General features: G+C 45.2%; 1 protein-coding gene and 1 pseudogene across 1 annotated transcript in view; one reads left to right on the plus strand and one right to left on the minus strand.

Moving 5' to 3' along the window:
• SLC26A8 (solute carrier family 26 member 8) overlaps positions 1 to 7,743 on the plus strand; it is a gene marked incomplete at its 3' end in the record, with an annotated part of 96,856 nt that overhangs the window by 56,528 nt on the left and 32,585 nt on the right. The gene's annotated exons all lie outside the window — the stretch shown is intronic.
• The window catches only part of LOC102498880 (eukaryotic translation initiation factor 2 subunit 2 pseudogene), a 4,841-nt pseudogene continuing 3,823 nt past the window's right edge, over positions 6,726 to 7,743 (minus strand).

Consider the following 7,743-nt stretch of genomic DNA (forward strand, 5'->3'; position numbering starts at 1 on the left):
AAAAAAAAAAAAAAAAAAAAGAAAGAAAGAAAGGAAGAAATGATAGGATTTTTACTCTTGAGTAGGCGAATTACATTAAGAAATGTAATATACTGCAGTTTCTTGATTCACAAGCAGGCTTTTCTTTTTTTCTTCTCTTAAGATTTTTTTGCAGAGTGGACGTATGCTCACCAGAGAGAGACAGAGAGAGGGAAGATGAGAAATCATCTCCAGGGGGATGGCCACACGGTAATCGCTTCTCCTCCGCTCTCCTCTTAGGATTTTGGGCACACATGCAGCACCTAGTGTGTTCTTCAAGACTGTGGGTCCAGGTTTCAAACTGTGGTTGGCTCTGTGGGATCCAGCACCTTAACCACCATGTCACCTGCTGGCTCAACAAGTTTTGTTTGTTTGTTTGTTTGTTTTTCATTGCCAGAGAGCATGTGCACTTGCTGGAGAGAGACAGAGAGACGGGGGAGAGAGAGAAAGCTTCATTCATTGGGGCACAGTCTTGTTGCAATCCCTTCTCTTCCATTTCTCCATCCTGTCGAGATTTGGGACATGCACACATGCCTGGCATGTTTTTTCAAGCCGCTGGGGCTGGGATTTGAACTGTGATCAGTCATGTGGGATCCAGCCCCTAAGAAGGCTTTTGAAGAGCATTGTTCACTTGCTTGTATTGGACAATAGAGGATTCTGCAGAGTCAGGCTAACCTCCAGGATAACCAAATGTAGGCTACTTTGACATAAATAGGTTGAAGTAGTCTTCAACCGTTTCTCAGTGAAATTTGATGATGGTCAAATTCCATTCTATTTAAAAGCGTGAGCAGACACCAGCTAGGCACCAGTGACTACAAAGATAAACAAGGCATGGTCTCGTCCCTCAGGAAAAATAACAACAACAGTGGGATTGACACTTTACATGTTTTATTTCATTTGCTCTGCACAGAACTACTGTGAACGGAAGATATTATCTTCTTTTTATGACCGAGGGAAACTCAGGTTGACCACATTTAAATAACCTGTTCCAGATCACAGCTAGACATTGGCAGAGCTACTATCTGAACCCGTTTCTAGGTAATTCCGAAGGCTGTGATTATGACCAGTCTATTATACTTACTTTACATAATTATGTTATTGATGACTTAAAAGCCAGAGAGTTCATTTTTGCTCATCTTTAAAAAAAAAAAAGTTTATTTCTTTAATGAGAGGGAGACATAGATCCAGTTACTTCCGATGATCCAGTGAAATGTAATTTCAAGCATTGCTTTGAACTTCAATTTTTTTTTTAACTTTTACAATGTAGCCAGGGGGAACCAGTGGATACTGTAATGGCTATGTCGCTGGACTCCCACGTAGTCGACCACGATTTGAGTCCTGGACCCGGTGGCTTAAAACTCACACCGGGCACGTGTGTGTGCGTGCCCAAGATCCCGAGAGGAGAATGGAGGAGAAGGGATTGCCGTGTGGTCATTCCCCTGGGGGGGTGATTTATTGCTTTCTGTCTCTCTGTCTCTCTCTGTCTGTCTGGTGAGCGCGTGCGCCCTATAGCAAAAGAGTGAAAGAGACAGTGAGAGGGAAAGTAAGAAATAATCACCCTGCAGGAGGGATGGCCATGGCGCAACCTCTTCTTCCTTTCTCCTCCTGGGATTTTGGGCACATACACATACACCCAGCGTGATTTTGAAGCTGCCAGGTCTAGGACTCAGACTGTGGTTGGCCATGTGGGAATCCAGTGCCTCAAACACCACACTAATTGCCAGCACCAAGATTTTTTTTTAAAGGACTATTTATTTAAGTTTATTTATTTATTCCTTTATTTTAAATTTGACCAGACAGAGACACAAAGAGAGACAGAGACAGAGAGAGAGAAAGTGAGAAAGCAAACCACCAGGCCCAGGACTTGAACTGTGGTTGGCCATGTGGAAGTGTCCAGCACCTTAAGCACCATGCCACCTGGTCCCAAGATTTTATTTTTTAAGCTTTTTTTTTTTTTTTTTTTTGCAATAGGGTGCATGCACTCACCAGAGAGAGAGAGACAGAGTCAGACAAACATAGAAGGAAAATGGGAAATGACCCTACAAGGGAGATGGCCATACCACAATCCCTTCTCCTTCAGGCTCCTCTTGGGATTTGGGGCACACACACACATGTGCCCAGCGCGATTTTTAGTCTGCCGGATCTGGGACATGAACAGAGGAGTTAGCCATGTGGGATCCAGATCCTTAACCTCTATGCCACCTGCTCACCCCTCATTATTGATTTTTTTTTTAATTTTTAATTATTATTTTTTAAAATTTGTTATAGGGCACATGCACTCACCAAAGACAGAGACAGAGAGAAAGAAAGAGAAAGCAAGCAGCCAGGTCTGGGACTCAAACACCAGTTGGCCTCGTGGGAATCCAGCACCTTAACTGCCACGCCATCTGCTAGCCCTCATTATTGCTTTTTCATTTTAAACCAACATTGTATTCTGGGATAAGCCCCATTTAGTCGCAGTGTGTTATCATTTCATATATTGATTTGCTAAAATGGTAAGAATTTTTTACAGTTATATTCATGAGCGACATTGACCTGAGGATTTTTTTTCTTATAATACCTGAGTTTGGTTTTGATATTGTAGCATATTGCCATCATAGAAGGATTTAGGAAATCTTTTCTAGTTTTTAATCTCTGGAAGTGTTTCCATAAAATTAGCATTATTTCCTCCTTAGATATTTGATAGAATTCATCAATAAAGATACTGGGGCCCAGAGTTTTTATTGTGTGGGAAAGTTCTTCACAAATACAACTTTTTTTTTTGGAGAGTTTTTTTTTTTTTTTCCTGCTATAGGGCACATGCGCTCGCCAGAAAGACAGCAAGAGACAGAGAGATAGAAAGTGAGAAATCGCACCCCAGGGGGGATGGCCACGCTGCAATCCCCTCTCCACCATTCTATTCTCGGGATCTTGGGCTCGCACGCACAAGCACCCGGGGTGAGTTTAAGCCACCGGGTCTGGGACTCGAACAGCGGTCGGCTACGTGGGAGTTCAGTGACACAGCCATTATGCTAACTGCTGGTCCCCAAATTTAACTTTTAACATGCTATGTATTAAATAAAACTACTATTAAATTATATGGCCATTGTCTACGATTCAGGTTACCTATTTCTTCTTGAAACTACCTTCTGGTTTGGTCATTCAAAGAATTTCTCCATTGGATCAAAATTGTCAAATATATTGACATGAACTTTTTTATAATATTCTACTATGGTCATGTTCACATATCATAAAATTCACTCTTTAAAAGTATACAGTTCTGGGACCAGCAGTTAGCATAATGGCTATGTCACTGGACTCCCATGTAGTCGACCACTGTTCGAGTCTCAGACCCACTGGCTTAAACTCACACCGGGTGCGTGTGCATGCGTGCCCAAGATTCCGAGAGGAGAATGGAGGAGAAGGGGTTGCAGTGTGGCCATCCCCCTGGGGGGTGATTTCTCGCTTTCTGTCTCTCTGTCTATCTCTGTCTGGCAAGCGCACGCGCCCTATATCAAAAACCTCTCAAAAAAAAAAAAAGTATCCAGTTCTAGGATCAGCCAGGTGGCATGGTGGTTAAAGCAACTGGATACCACATGGCCAACTGAGCAGTTTGGGTCCTAGACCTAGTAGTTTGAGAAACATGCTGGGTGCATGTGTGCATGGGCCCCAAATCCTGAGAGGAGACCAAGGAGAAGGGATTGCAGCATGGCCATGCCTCCAGGGAGTGATTTCTCACTTTCCCTCTCTTTCTTTCTGTCTGTCTCTCTCTAGCAAGCACATGTGCCCTACAGCAAACTAAATAAAAAAGGGGGTGGGGTGGGGAGTATACAGTTCTAGGCTGGCTCTGTGGTACAGCAGTGATGCGCTGCTCAGAAGCAGCCAGCTCTCACATGGTGACTGTGGTTCGAATCCCCAGCCTGAATCGTCAGGCCGGTCAGCCTAGGGCACGCTGGCCTGCACATGAGTGCCCAAGGTCTGTCGAGCTAGAGAAGTGCAGGGGTCATGGCATGGCCTGGTCCTTTGGAGATTGCTCACCCTTCCTCACTCTCTTTCTCACGTATGTGCACACTACTGTGAATTAAAGAAAATAAATAAATAAACTTTAAAAAGTGTACGATTCAGTGGGGTTTAGTATAGCCTCGGTTTACAACGATCACAATGATTTGACTTTAAGTCATGTTAGCACCCACAAAGAAACTCCATCACCGTTAGCACTCACTCACAACTGCTCCTCCCCCCAGTCCTTGGCCACCTCTCACCGACTTTCTGTCTGGATGGATTTGCCTATTCTGGGCAATTTATATAAATAGAATGGTACAATAGGTGGCAGTTTACGTCTGGCTTCTTTTACCTGGAATGATATTTTCAAGATTCACCTATCTTGTGCCAGGTGTCAGTGCCTTCCTATTTATGGAAGAATAACACCCCATCGTGTGCCTCGACTCCTTATCCATTCATCAGCTGATGGCATTTCAGTTGCTTCCAGCTTTTGGCTGTTCTGACGAGAGCTGCTGTGAACATTCATGTGCAAGTTTTTGTTTGAGCACCTGTTTTCAATTCTTTGGGGTACCCACAGAGGAAGAGAATTGCAGGGTTATCTGGTGTTCTATGTTTAACTCGTGGCGGAACTGCCAAAATGTTTCCACAGCAGATGCACAATTTTACATTCCTACCAACAATGCACAAGGATTCCAGTTTCCCTAAATTCCACTAACACTTCCTTGGGTTTTTAAAAATTCTTCTTTTTATTATAGCCATCCTCGTAGATATGAAAGGCTTTAATTTGCATATCTCTAACTACTAATAATACTGAGCATCTTTTCCCTTGTTTGTCATTAGTATATCTTCTTAGGAGACATGTCTATTTTTCTTTTTAATGCCATAGGGCATGTACACTCACTATAGAGAGACAGACAGACAGAAGGAAAATGAGAAATCGCCCCCAAGGTGATTGTCTTCTTGGGATTCTGGGCATGCGCACACATGTGCCTGGTATGACTTTCAAACTGCTGGACCTGGGACTCGAACAGCAGTCAGCCATGTGGGATTTCAGCACCTTAACCACCACACCACCTGCTGGCCTGAGACATATATTTTTAAGTCCTTAGGTCCTTTTAATTGGGTTGTCTTTTTGTAGTTGAGTTGTAGGCATTCTTTATATACTCTAAAAATTAGACCCTTATCAGATACACGATTTGCAAGTTTTTTTTCCCCATTCTGTGGTTTTTTCACTTTCTTGTTAGATCCTTTGAAGCACTAAGTTTTTTTTTTTTTAAATGTTATAACAACTTACATTTACCTTGCATTTCACAGAAGTCTAGGAATGATTTTTAAAAAGCACCTCCTTACCCTGTATCGTGGTTCTCTGACAGTCATTAAAGCACACTGTATGTCCGCAGCTTGAGCACGGGCTTCATGCAAGGATGTTGACCACCCAACCACTTGCCAAAGAACTTGGCAGCTTTGCTCTCTTGTTTTCCACACAATCGTACATCCATTCTGACGGTCAACCTGCCCAGTCGACTCTCCAGAAGACACAGCAAAACCAGTGGTGATTAGCAATTAGTTAGCTGTGGCTTGCTTGCCCATGACATCCTGGAAGCCGGTCGATCCTGGCAACAGAGCATTGAGAATGGCAAGTGTTGCCCTGTAAGAAACAGAGCCAGGTACCCTTCTGCAGGACTGTGTCCAGTGCTCGGCACATGTGACGGGTGACATATTCTTTGATAAATCTTCTCAAGACATCTTTTATCTTACCATCTATAGAATCACTTGTGCTGAGACCTACTAGTCAAAAAGGGGGTAAGGCCCCCTCCCAGAATGGGAACAGTAGTGGATTTTTTTTTTTTTTTTGAGAGGTTTTTGCTATAGGGCACGGGCACTCGCCAGAAACATAGAGACAGAAAGTGAGGGGACTAGCAGTTAGCGTAATGGCTATGTCGCTGGACTCCCATGTAGTCAATCGTGGTTCGAGTCCCAGACCCAGTGGCTTAAACTCACACCGGGCACGTGTGCATGCGTGCCCAAGATCCCGAGAGGAGAATGGAGGAGAACAATGAACAAATTGCGGTGTGGCCATCCCCCCTGGGGGGTGATTTCTCGCTTTCTGTCTCTCTCTCTCTCTCTGTCTGGCGAGCGCACGCGCCCCATAGCAAACACCTCTCAAAAAAAAAAAAAAGAAAGTGAGAAATCACCCCGCGGGGGGTGGATGGCCACACCGCAATCCCTTCTCCTCTATTCTCCTCTCGGGATCCTGGGCACGCATGCACATGCTACCGGCGTGAGTTTAAACCACCGGGTCCGGGACTCAAACCATGGTCGACTACATGGGAGTCCAGCAACATAGCCATTATGCCAATGCTGGTCGCCAGTGGTGGGTTTTGGAAAGAACTATCACAACGACACAGAGTCACACAGGTAGAGAAAAGCAGGGATCAGGCGGAAGGGACATCTCTGATGGAGAATGCTGCGGTCCTGAGCCGTTCTCAGGTTTATTCTGTAGGGCAGTGGAGGAAGGGAGAGGGGGAAGGTAAAGCCAGGTGTCTTTTATTACCAACTGCAGCCCTGGAGCATCTTGTGCCCCTTGGGCTAAATAAGCCCCAGGGGGGCTTCTCTGGCTGAGAAGTAGTTTCCTTTAACCTCGCCGGCTGTATCCACCCAAGCGAGGGTCTGTGCTCAACTTGTCTTGAAAGGTCACTATTATTTAGCTCAGATGTGGCCACTCCCTACTCACTTGTACCCAATTCAGCCAGTAAAATCACAAGGAGACCTTTGGGTTGACGACGTCATAGTTTACAGATAGCTGTAAAGTTGACAAGTTTCCTTGGTTCCCATTCGGACAACTCATGGAGGCTTCATGACAAATTTCTTTCTCTCTCTGACAACTGTATCCGGATTCTTTTCCCTGATGATTAAACGCTCGATCCAGTAGCGTCTTTCTGAGCCGGCTCACACAGGGTGAGTCAGTTACTGAATGAGATACCGTCATCTGTGTCCCGTCCCTGTTAGGGCGCCAGGTGTCCCGACCCAGGGGGACAGCCAAACGGGTTTCCTGAGTGAAGGAGTGAGAGCCGGGACAAGCGGCATAGTGTTACAACACGGAGACGACAGTGTCGTCCCTTTATTGTGGGCAGCACGGTACAGCACGGAGACGACGCAGTGTCACAGCTCTTAAGGGTCGCGTCGTCCACTGTGAGCAGCACGGAGACGATGCGGTGTCACAACTCTTCAGGGTCGTCCGGAGACGATGTAGTGTTACAACTCTTCAGGGTCTCCCAGGTCGTCTGGAGACGATGCAGTGCCAGCTCTTCAGGCTCTTCAATTGTCATCTTCCTGGTGGTCATCGTTGTCGTCTGGCTACTGTGGGCCAGGCATCGTGGTTATATACACTCTGGTGGGTTGTAAATGGTGGGGCCGTGATTGGTTGTAAATGGTGGGCCGTGATTGGTTGTAAACAGTGGGCTGTGATTGGTTGCTTTTGGACCAATCATGAGGTGCTGGATATGCAAATTTGAGGGATTCTAGTGGCCAATCAGAGCAAAGTTTCAAAGGTCAGGTTTTTGGAAGGGAACCAATCATGGTAATTGTTTGCTCCCTGAGAAACCTCGGCAGACTGGCCAGTGCGCAGCCTCCCACACATCTGTTTTGCTATCTTCGTCTTCTAAAGCTTCATTGTTCTCTAGTATTTCATCCTCATCCGGGCACTTCACGGTCTTTTTTTTTTTTTTTTTTTTTTTTTGGGTG

This window comes from Tupaia chinensis, unplaced genomic scaffold (genome assembly GCF_000334495.1).
Source record: "Tupaia chinensis unplaced genomic scaffold, TupChi_1.0 Scaffold000238_1, whole genome shotgun sequence".
Taxonomy (NCBI): Eukaryota; Metazoa; Chordata; class Mammalia; order Scandentia; family Tupaiidae; genus Tupaia; species Tupaia belangeri.